This window comes from Strigops habroptila, chromosome 9, assembly GCF_004027225.2.
Source record: "Strigops habroptila isolate Jane chromosome 9, bStrHab1.2.pri, whole genome shotgun sequence".
Classification (NCBI taxonomy): domain Eukaryota; kingdom Metazoa; phylum Chordata; class Aves; order Psittaciformes; family Psittacidae; genus Strigops; species Strigops habroptila.
In genome coordinates this window covers 19,289,345-19,301,512 of record NC_044285.2, presented here as the reverse complement: position 1 = coordinate 19,301,512, position 12,168 = coordinate 19,289,345, and the positions used below count along the sequence as shown (strand labels likewise).

Sequence of the window (12,168 nt, the reverse complement as noted above, 5' to 3'; positions counted from 1 at the left end):
CCTACCCAAGATCTAACCTAACAAATATTGATCACTTACAGTTCTCATTGCACTGTGTCTTTCCCAACAACTTTGTGGTGATTTCCTCTTTTTACAAACATCTTTCCCAGGTTAAAATGTCTCAGGTTTTCCCCGGGAGGTTTCTTGAATTAGTAACTAGAAATGCAAGCTGCAGGAGCTGCTGCTTGATAAAAGCAGTGACAAAATGTTTTCTTTTGATCACTGCAGCACGAACCAGCTCTATAACTGACCATAGGGATTGAACCTGTCTCAGAATTCATATTGTCAGGGAAAGGATTGCTGAAAATAGCATTGGGGAAGGCAACTTTCTGTTGTTTGTGCTGGCTTCCTCTTTCAGATTTGGGTTTTTTGCTGCAAATACAGTTCAGGTACAGAACAACTGAAAACTGCGGTTCATCACAAGCAGGAGGGATGCGTTACCAGTTTTGTCTCCCAAAGGTTTCAAACTTCTTGAGCACCCTCTCTGCCATCTTTTTTTGGAGTAGTTTTGGAGTTTGTGCATTGGCACTCACATCAGTACTTCTGGCACAGTACTATTTCATTTCAACATCCCTATAAAGCTCACTTAGGAAGAAACACAAACCTGCAGATTTAGAGGCAGCATACTGTGAGGAATAAAGGTGTATTATTACAGTAATGCCTATCAGAATATTTTTGGGTTTATTTTATCACATCAGCTTCAGTGTATTTTAAGCTTAGGGCTTAAGCTGAGTGAATTTACTCATTAAATTATAATATAACTATAATATAATTTATTAAATGTAATTTATAATCTAAATGTAATGTAATATAAATATATTAATGTATAATATTAATTATAATATGAAATTGATTACTTTGCATTTTTTTTGGAAAAACACATTTCTTCTGCAGCTAATGAAAGATAGCACCAAGCTCATTGAAGGAAAAGTTATCCTTGTCTTACTGTATGCCTGTATTACTGATTTTCAAGACTTGAGCTGATAATATCCATTAAGCTTGATTTTAGTGACGGATACAGAAATTAACCTTCAATATCTGCGTGGTGGTGACATACTTGAGTGTTGCATCAGTCAGTATTTGGTTAATTATCCAAGTATCCCTGCAAAAAGAGCAGGCTCCAGCTGGCTGTAATTAGGGCTGAATTGTTCCATGCCTTCAAGACAATTTTTACATTCATGGGATCTGCAGCTTTCTGTTGTCCTCATTTCCTGTAACATAAAAGTACTTGTAGCTCAAAGAATTGAAGGGGGGCAAATGGGGAGAGAGGCTCTGCTGATAAATCTTACTAACATCCTTAGAGGACTGAGTGAGAAATATGCATTGCAAGTTGAAAAAACAATAAAAAGGAAAAAGGCAAAGAAAAAAGGGAAAAAATCCACCAGGGGTCCTCGCCAAAAAGTGCTATTTCAGTTGATGAGAAGAAAAGGTGGATCTTTAGAAAGCACAGTGGGTTCTATAAAAGCTGAAATCTGTGCTCTGTAAATCTTGGTCTTAATGAGAGACCACCAGCCTGTGTAGGAAGAAACTTGGATAGCAAATCAGGAAGGCATGTGACATAAAACAGTCAATGGAGATTCAGTAATTCAGTAGCCATGGGATACAGCACTAACAGTGAGATATATCACATCCAATTTGTTGAAGTAAGTCTCCCCTTTTTGTCCTTGTGCTGTGGAATTACTGGCACTGAGTACTGGTATTCGCTCTTACGGACATCCTAGCGGCAGGAGGTGCCCCTCATCTTGCTTTCTCTTTTCAGTACTGGGGTCATCATGAGCTGTGCTCTGTTGTTACCAGCCTTTATTTTAACCCACAATCAAGACTAGCAAGTTTTCAAATTATTACTGTCTTTGGGGAAGAAATAGCCTTTTGTTTAGTTTGCATGTAAAATTGCACACTGGTATTTCAGTGGTATCCAATGGGGAAGGTACATGCCAGGAACTGTGCAAAAAAGAAAGTGTGGGGGGGCGTGCAATTAACATGATTATTTTAAGAGCATCTGTAAATAGGTAGTTCCAGTCCATAGCCCCACATAAAGTACACTAGTCTGTATCTTGAGAACAGGTAAAACAAGGTTGTCATGTCTTTGTGATTTACCTGAGCCACTCACAGTTCCCAAAAAAACATTTGGCCCTAAGAATCTGCTGGACAGAAGGGTGCTGCTATTGCGGCCCTTGCAGGGGACGTTGTGCCAGACTGCTCCAGTAATCTGAAATGAGTGAAGTGTTCTTCTGAAAGCTGTGCTTGAGCAGAATGGAAGTTTTTATGCAGCATGGTAACTCAGTCAACGTGAGCCCAAGAGCTTCAGAACAGTATCTGTCTGTAGGCCATGCTGCTTCTCATCTGCTGAAATCTCTACTGACCACTTCTTGGGATGCTCCAACAGCAGCCTCACCGCTGCTCTGAGCCGTGCAGTGGAGTCCCCTCCGTGGCTGAATGTTCAGCGCTTATTGCTTATCTTCATGAGCCCTTTCAACTTGTTGACCTGACTGAAAACGACTCTTCCTTCCCATCCACAGGTTGATTTGCTGCAGTTTGAAAGCCAAGTCTGTTCAGACGTGTCAGGAGAACAGCAGAGCCAGTTCAAGAGAAGTGGTGAGGGTACATGAAGGTGAGCATCTTCAAGGTTACTAATGTCTTATCAGCATAATGGCCTAAAGGAAGTTAACGAAGCCAGTAGTTGATAGGGGAAGGTGTACAAGTTAAATTCCCTCTTCTTTATTAAATGCAAATGAAATCTTTTCATAGGCAGCAATAGTTGCATGAGTCTTTTACTGATTACCTTCATATCTGTCTGTATCTTCTGATTTAGATCTATTCAGACAGGCAGCTCCAGCAGTGGCTGTGCAGGTATCTGAGCTGCATTTAGAAAATGGTTTTGCAGTGGAGTCATGTAATTGTTATTACTCAATTTCTGCACATGAGCAATCATTCTCCAGTGCCATGGCATTGTTCACTAGACAAACATAGGTAATGAGTGCATGAGAGCACTTGCACTGTTGCAGGTCTGAAATGTAGAATATACACACAGGAAAATCAATTTTATTTTGTGTGCTGAAATAAACTTTTTTATTTGCTTCTCTGTGTTTGATTACATTATTAATAGAGAATTAATATATTTTGTGCTATTTAGACAAGAATGCTTTACTTACTGAGCTGCTGCTGTGAAAGTTTATATGCTCTAAGCACAGAATTTAGAGTCATAGATTCTGTTTATTAACTGAAAATAAGTTTCTTAATCGTCAGTATCTAGAGAACTTCCTTGAAACTTTACTGTGACAACTATGGCAAAGGAGCTGAGCAGATAAATGACTGATAGTCATATATGTCCATACATACCAGTTTCAGCTCTAGCCACACACTAGTGAATCCCTTATACGTGGTTTGATGTTAGTTAAGTCAATCTAGTAACTAGCTGCAAGCAAAGGCAATTGATAAACTCTTCTCTCCCCCATTATAGAATCATAGAATCGTTCAGGTTGGACAAGACCTTTAGGATCATAGAGTCCAAGCATTAACCCAACACTGCCAAGTCTGCCACTAAACCACATCCCTAAGCACCACATCCCCCCGGGCACAAGCTGCTCATGTTCAGCTGTCTGTCAGCCAACACCCCCAGGCCCTTTCCCATGAGCAGCTTTCCAGCCACTCTTCCCAAGCCTGGAGCATTGCAGGGCGTTGTTGTGGCCCAAGTGCAGGACCTGGCCCTTTGTCTTGTTGAACTTAATACAATTGGCCTTGGCCCATCAATCCACCCTGTCCAGATCCCTCTGCAGAGCCTTCCTACCCTTCAGCAGATCAACACTCCCACCCAGCTTGGTGTCTGCAAATTTAGTGCAAGTGCACTCAATCCCCTTCTCCTGATCATTCCTACAGGACAACTCTTCTCCTTCCCTTTCTTCAGTTTTGGTTTCCAGCAGGAGAATTTGCTGCAGGGTGCCATAACACTGATCTTGGAGGCACAGCTGCGTGGTCACTTCTAACATCAAACACAACCTATGAGAGTAGGGCAGGTTTCACTGTGGTTCTAGATGACATCACCACAGTTGCTATTTCACATGTTTACATTTTAGTAGTTTTCGGCAGTCTAACAACTGTGTTTTCTAAGCACATTAAAAGAGAATTCACTTATCATGGCAAATGTTAAAGGTAAAACTTGCAACAAAATCCAGGAGCTCTTCAAAACTTCCTCAGCTCTACATTGTGGTCCCCAAGGTGATTAATCCTGCCGTGACCCTGCAATCTCAACTGCCTCACCTCATGCAGAAGTTTAAGTGTGTATTTCAGAGTTCATGTTACAAAGATCTATGTAACTTCCAGCATGAGGGATAATGCTTCATAATCATTCAGAGTTGAGTATTGACTGCAATAACCACTAAGCTCCTTCTGCAGTGGTGTGCCACAGAAGGAACAGCTTTCGTGTTGAGGCATGAGCGGAGTACTCTGTAATGTTTAATGCATCATTTTAACAGTACTCTCAAAAAGCCGACTATTTTGGTATGTTATTATCTCACACTCTGCAGTAGTTGTTTCTTATTTAAATGTCCTATGTCACTTGAGATTTAATGTAATTAGAACCAGCCTGTGGAAAAATCTTTTTCTATTATGTCTTAGTTATTGTTCTGGTCAAGATGGTAAAGGAAATCAAACAGGATATAATGAAAATGATAAAACCATTTGCAAGAGGCATTTTTCCTGAGGGAAGTAAAAGGCAGCACCACTTTTCATTTTGCTTTGTATTTCTAAACATGGTATATGTCTGGCATAATTCCACTGAGACTTGCCAGCACACCTAAGAGCAGAGGCAGGTACATCTGACAGCAGTCTGACTTGACTGATACAAGAGGGAACCAAAAGTACCATAGCAATAAGCCTCTTGCACTATGAACATTGCTTTACAGCCAATGTTGAGCCAAAATTAGGTCTACTTGCCCACTGAGGTATGTGTGAAGGAATTGGGTCTACCTTAGAAAGCATCTCTTCAGGTTATTATTTCTTCCTCTAGCTGTAGCATCTTGAATGGGGAGCTATGTCCAGAGTGTAGTATCTGAAAAGATATTGCAAAGCAAGTCATGCCTAAAGCTGTAGGGTAATGCGTTTCCCAGACAAGAAGGGATGTTCCTGGTACAAAAGGGTAGGTAAAAGGATGGTCAAAGGCAGAGAGTCTGTTATTTTAGTCTGGCTTGGAGGCAGGATCACAGCAAGGCACAAGGTCTGAGCTGGTCCCTCAGAGCTGTCTGTGCTTGTGTGATTTCTGAGGGTTCAGATGCCACTACTCTACATCTTTTAGCTTTTATATTGGGGTTATAATTTTATGTCAAAGCTGGTTTGCTTTTCTCTTTTGTGCAAAAGCCACTTGTGAACAGGCTTTTGTATTGTCAGCATGTCTTACAGTCATCTACATTAATTCACACTAGTATTGATGAACTTTAAGTCAGAGAGGCTTAATCAAGAGGCTGCAAGCCCTAAAAACGCAGTGCTCTCAAGGGGTGACACCAGGATTTTCAGCCCTGCTATTTCAGCTCACCATGGCTGTGTACGGATGGATTGAGCTCACAAAGCAGCCGTGTTTATCTGGTGCTGTGACGTTCATCTTTGACAGTGGGGACTTGAAAATGCAGAGGAGTACAGGCAGCTAAATCCGTCTTCAAACAAATGTCAGAAGCAACAGATTGATCTTGGTTTTCAAAGCTAATGACATAGAAATTCAAATTTAGTTTGGTACCTGCATTGTAAAACTTCAGCTCTAATTTAAAAAATTAGAAATCTACCTGAAAAAAATTCTTTGATTTGTACATTTCTGGGGTTGGTGCTGTCTATTCTGTAGAGCACTCGTGCACAAGTTTGTCTCCTCTGTTGCCTTGGACTCTTTGGAAGTGAGGAAACAGTCATTTCTTCCTCTCCCCTTCCCCCCATGCCTTTTTTTGTAAAGAAATGATTAAATGCTTCGAGTACAAATGCACATGAATATTTATAAGAACTTTTATAACATTTAGCAAGGCAATGCTTCATGGCTGTCTCTTTCTGAATGCACATAATAAAGTACCCATAATTTCTTTGAAGCTGCATTTGCTCTGTACTAATTTGATCACAGATTGGTAGGAACTGGAGGCTCCTCGGGGCTGTACGGCTGCAGTTGTTGGTGCTGACAGAACACGGAGCTCTTTGCTGCGTCCCCTCCTTTTCTCTTAAAATGCTTGTGGTTTAACATTTAATAAGAATACGTTTTTCATGCATCATTTACAGTTAAGTTGCAGAAAATTGCCAGGTAGCAATCTTGTTACCTGCACTGAATAAATACCTGATTCTTCTGCATTTATAGTTCAGCCCTGGAAGAAAAAGCTTTAAGTGTTTTCTGCTTGAAACACTAACGCTGCAGAACAATTGAAGGGCCCTGGAGCACACTCTGCAAACCGCTTGGAGGATCCTCCTGTTAATGCAAAAACTGGTTTAGTCTCCACTTGTTCCTCTGCGTATTGTCTCTTGGTAACAGTGCATCCTGTGAATACTGAATAGTGTGTGTAATGCCTCAGAGTTTAAGGCACCCATTTCTAAAAAGCGAATGGAAACTCAGAGCTGTTAATCGCAGTATTTATCCCCTTGACATCCTTAAAGCATTTGGATCAGATTAAGCAGATGAGCAGTCTGAGGAGAATAGAAAGAAGAAAGACTTTAGGCAAAAGGGAGTGGGGGATAGAGTTGGATTTATCAAAGCTGAAGATTGTTTTAGAACTAGGTTTGGAAGTTCCTTGCTCATAACATGATGTATTATAACTCCTCTCTTCCTTCTCTATAAAGAAATTGCCGTAAATTAACTGTGCTCGTGTCCACAAAGTTACTGTATTAATTGCAGGTTTACAGTGGTTATTTAAAAGCTGGGTGGTATTTTCTGTATTGGAACTTTACCTGATGTGTAGGCCTGTATGAACACATGTGAATACTACACCAACAGGAACCTCCTTCGGCTGCTCGCAGCAGCCAAAGCACTGCAGCACCCAGCCATCACTGCTTACCTTCAGCACGGGCTAAAACATTGCTTTGAACGTTCCAAATGGTGTGGTGGTGCAATGCTCCCAGGGTGAGTGCTGGTGCAGCAGACCTGCTGTGCAGGCAGCAGTGGGAATCATTCCTAAAACCACTGCTGTGGGCAAAGCCATCTCATCTCACATGGAGTCAGCTACAGTAGGTACCCAGGAGCGTCTGGCTGGGTTTTAGTGTGTTATTGCGAGCTGTGTGCTGATAGACTGGATTCTACGGAGATGTTTTAAACCTTCCGTAGGTTTACATCTACATTCATTGTCCCTGGGATTCATTACTAGTATCATTTTTTTCTTTCAAGTCATCTTTTATCTGGTTGCAACGTGTATGTCTTGTGTAGATCTCAGTCTGAAGATCGCAGAAATACACCAACATTGAAATTTCTTCCTTTTTGTGTGTGTTTATAAATATGTGTAAAATATACTTCTCTGCTACCACAATATGCAAACTCTACTGGTGTATTTTTAAAGGTGGCACTATTTATGTGACTTTAACCTCCAAAAAATGACTATATTTGACTTTCAGATAGTGATTTCTATCTTTTCAGAATCACTTGCATGATTGGAAAAGGAGAACTAAAAGAGACAGCATCAACAAGCAGGTTTCATTTCCACTGCAGCTGCATACTTGCAGCAATAGTTTTGAAGGAAAATAATACTGTCAGTTGTGCTTGAGCTGTGCTAAACTTTTAAGGCAAGCATCTGATGAACATGTAATATTAGCTTGGAACATGTAAGATTTGCAATTTGGTTACTACTGTGAGAAAAGTTTGTACTCCCCTGAGATTTGAGTATCTTTAGCAGCAATAATAAAGCTGAATCTTGGCGTAACAAGCCAGCGTTTGCAGCCACAAGAAAACAAAGGTTTTATTTGTTTTTCCTTTGTTTCTTGTCAGTAACTTATCAAATCCACTCAAACAGCTTAAAAAAAAATACAATCCTTGGACAGTAATAACTACAAGAGTTTTTGCATCACGTTCTTCATGGGGGAGATTAAAATTGGACTTGAAAAAAATGAGTTTGACAGCTCTTCCTCATTTCTTTCTTTATGCTTTATTTTTAGAGTGTAAAAGCAAAGTGTGCACCTGGAAATGAGGAGGCAAACCAAGCAGTAAGGTTCCAGGGACCTTTTCAGACTCATTTGTCTGTGGATGCTGGTCTGTTAAAGGTGCACAGAGATCTGAGGCAGAATTAATTTTATTCCTTTTACAGAGCCTCAAACCGGGCCTTCCATCACACCCTGTGAAATAAAACCCCTCACTCAAGCAGTGAACTTGCTGCTAGAGCTTCATATCTTAAAACTAGTTAATGCAGAAGGCTCCATTACTGAAAGGGAAGGCACTGGGCAGTGTGAGGAATTTGCTTTTTAATTTCTTTAGCCCAGCACTGCAGACATTAAAGATAATGTTGCCTCATTTCAGCAAGCAGCCATCTCGTTATCTCTGCGAAGTCTCTCTTCTGCTCTTTTCCTTTCCAGTTCTTCTTTCTCCAAGTTTTAGCATGTAATTAAAAGAGTACAGTGGCTGAAGAGTGAAAACTGAATCTTCCCAAATGCTGTTCCTTGTAAAATGTAATCCATCGCCCACACATCCCAAGGCAGTGATTGAAGATCTTGTCTAATTTGTCTTACTTGAGATTTAAGCGAAATCATCTGCTGAGTGTTTCAGCCTATCTCTGTGCATTACGATTCAGGCAGGCTTCTCTGAAAAGAGAAATGTGGAAATAAGCCATGGTTAATGTACCAGTCTTTTATGTCTGGCGAACAAATTTAACATAGGATGTGGAGAGATACAGGCCTGCAGTCTGTCTTCTGACTACACAATGCTAATTAGCATTAGGAACCCGTCCTTTCGTTAATCATGTTGAATAACCTCAGACTTGGAAGAGTTCTGTGCTGGAGCGGCGGTGCAGGAGGTTGGTACTGAGCTGTGCTTGGCAGAGAGCACTGGGGTTGGCAGCGGAGGGGCAGTTGGGAGCAGAAGCACCGCTGTGCTGGTGGGAGTGTGCTGGGCTCTGTGGCTGCATCCTGGCGCCTGCAGGTTAAAGAGGGCTGGGCTCTACCACAGCGGGGGCCATGGGGCAGCGTCTTGCTTTGGAAGAGCCAGAGGTGAAGGTAAATAAGCGGTTTTGTGAAGCTGCTCTTTATAACCAGCCTATTCTGAGAAAGGCATTTGTGTGTCCTTTCACATCTCTCTCTAGTCTTCCCGTCCCTGCAATGCCATATGACAGTAAGGAAATTATCTTGCTCTCTGCAGAAAAAAGGAGGAAAAAATACTTTTATGTAGCAAAAACTTTTGTGTTAATATGAATTTTGAAAACTTGCACAGTGCAGAGCAAATCTGTTTCAGTTTCCCAGTGTATTTGTATGAAGCAACAGAGGGGCCAAGCCCTGCAACTGCATTCAGATGTGATAAGCAGCTGATAAATATCCTACTATTGAATTTCATGATTTCTTTTTTTATCTACTGCATTGTGGCATCCAAGCACGGTTCTGCTGCCTTTATCGAGCTTGACATACAGCAATTTCTATGAAAATTAAAGCTTTGGGATCACTGTTAACATCCTTGGTTTCAACAAAAGGCTTTTTAAAACAGCTGACTTAAAAAAGCTGACAAGTGATTGTTACATGAGAAATGATTTGAGTAGGAGGAACCTAAAACAGCCCTAGAAGGTGGCGTGAGGAGGATTCATTTTCTGGTAATGCCAAAAAATATTTCTGTGGAAATCTGAAAAATTAAACCTTGAAATTTTAACGCAAATTACTCAGAGTGTTTTTTTCTATTGAATATCTGCCTGACGCTATTGCAAACCTAAAGGTTTGCTCTTGAAAATAGCTTTAAAATAAAGCCCTTTCATTGCATTTGCAAAACCATGTGTCCTCTCTTCCTCAGGCCTCTGTGTATCTTCTTTCCAAATGCTGAGTTTTAGTGAGCTATGACCAGGTATCTCTTTGTCAACAACTATCCAAAAGGCTAAATGGACTTTTAAAAACTGTGTGTTCTAATTTATTTTTGGTATGTTATTAAGAATCTGAAATGATGACAATGCAGTATGTATTACGTGGATTAGGCCTGGCTGCAGGTGATAGGTCTGAAATTGGTTGTAAGTAGGAAGTTGTTACTGATTTAGCATGGAATGCTATGGGTTAATCTTTGCCTAAAATTAGTCGAGGTTTTTTCAGGAGTAGTCTGAAAGGAAATGTAAATAGGGAGAGCAGGAAATCTGAAAGCAGAGGTACTCACTGATTGCACTGAGCAAAGGCTTGAGCGAATAATTTGTATTTATTATGTGCGATTGTAAAGTAGGAATATAGAGTTTAGGCCAGGCTTGCCTGGCTCCACTGAGAGAAGTGAAGATCCTCAGAAGCTTGTGCAAGTCATGACCACCCCGTTATCATGAGTGCAGGACTGAAAAGGAGAGTGCCTGGACTCTACATGCGGAGGAATCTATTTCAGGAGTAGGAAGGGGTTGTTTCCATTGTGTTTGTCACTGGTATGAAGCTCCAGGAATGCCATGTTGTCTTTTAGAGAGCAACAGTCCAAGGGTGCTATTAACAGCTCTCAAAAGTCACCAGTCATTAAAGGTGTGAGCAGCTTGTTTCACAGGCAAGACTAGAGAGCTCCATTTGCCCTTTTTATTAAAAAAGGCAAAGTAGAACCAATAGTACTGCTGAAGTATGGGGTCAAAAGAAACAAGTAACACAGTGTTGTATCGCTGTTGTAATTACCATCACAGTTCATGATTTGACTAACAGTTGGGATCCCATGTACTGTTTAAATATCCATAACATATGCCATTATGTGTTATTAAGCCATGTTTGAGCCCATAACTTTGAAGTCTGCTGTACGGATTTTCTTTTTCTGTATAAATTGCAAAATTAAGTCCCACAGTGAGCATTTAGTCTTTTCTGTGGATCATACTTGGGAGTCCTGGCATACACATCACCTTCTTGTGCATAATGTTGATGAAGCAGTATTGGAGAAGCATGATTTAAATTCCTGAGCAATTTTCCTCATTTGATTGAGTATTGATATTATCTCTGGCCTGTCTATAAAGACTGAGCCCAGAACCACAGCAGGGAGCCATGGGAAGGGTCTTGCTGCTGCCTTGCAACTTGCTGCTTACATGGATGGAGGAGTGGGTCTTGATCTCTCCCTTTCTCTTAGACTAGTTCTTATCACTGTTTAGTTTAGTTCAAATGGCATTGTGTTGCATACAGCAGGAAAAAACCGCCCTCCAGACCCTCCACGAGGACAGGCAATAGCAGCCTTTTGTATTTTATTAGGATTGGTAGCAACAGAATGCAATTGCCCAATTGTGAAGTCCATTCCTGTACAGTGATGGACTCGTAGCAGACCTGTGTGCTAATAAAGTACGCTGTCATAAAAACCTTTTTGGAAAAGGAAAGAATTCCCATGGGTGTGATTCTGCTTTTACCTTCAGCTCCCTGTAGATTGAATCATTTTAGCTGTCCAAGACTAGAAAATTCACATTGTGTTTTTTCTGGCGAGAAAAAGCTTTGCGCTTTAGGATTTTGTTGAGCACAAGCAGCAAAATTCATGTTTGTCAGTCAGCTCCTTTAAGGGAAACATATCTGTGAAAAAGAACTAAAGAAAAAGAATTCAGGAGTGCTGTTTCTGCAAACAAACATGTTTGTTGATTTTCTTTCTCTTTCCTAGAGCTTGCTTACAGTGCAACAAGAGCGTTGTTGGTTCATACTGTGTCCTGACATGTGTAAGCACTGGCCAGGTTGCAAGCTTGTGATTTTCAAGTGTAATCAGCAGCCTCTTAATGAGTACGTGAGCGCTCTGACAGCGTGCCTCTTGTCTCTGTAGGTGGAGGGAGCAGCCTCAGGGGCACCCTGTGCTCGCAGGGGTCCTGGGAGCAGGAGGGGCTGTGGGAGTGGGAGGACGTGTGCCAGGCCCCGCTCTGGGTTGCTCTAAAAGCCACCTCTGGCTTTCAAGGGGCTGTTTGCTGCTGCTGCCCACAACACGGATTGATCCTTAGGGGAGGTTTTGCCTGCATGAAGTCAGCTTTCTCGGAAGCAGTAGGCAATTCCTTCTTTCCCTTTCCTTCTCTCACAGCGCTGGGTAAGAATTACAGTGTTTTACATACTTGATGGGTTTAAACA

The 12,168-nt window shown here is 41.2% G+C and overlaps 1 protein-coding gene across 3 annotated transcripts in view; it reads left to right on the top strand.

Annotated features, from left to right (window-relative positions):
* The first annotated feature begins 927 nt into the window (after positions 1-927).
* PEAK1 (pseudopodium enriched atypical kinase 1) overlaps positions 928-12,168 on the top strand; it is a 60,034-nt gene continuing 48,793 nt past the window's right edge. For 2 of the 3 annotated variants that reach the window (XM_030497752.1, XM_030497753.1), the window contains exon 1: positions 928-2,611. The gene's annotated coding sequence lies outside the window, so the exon portion shown is untranslated. The remainder of the gene's footprint in view (positions 2,612-12,168) is intronic. The other variant, XM_030497754.1, reaches the window with a different exon arrangement.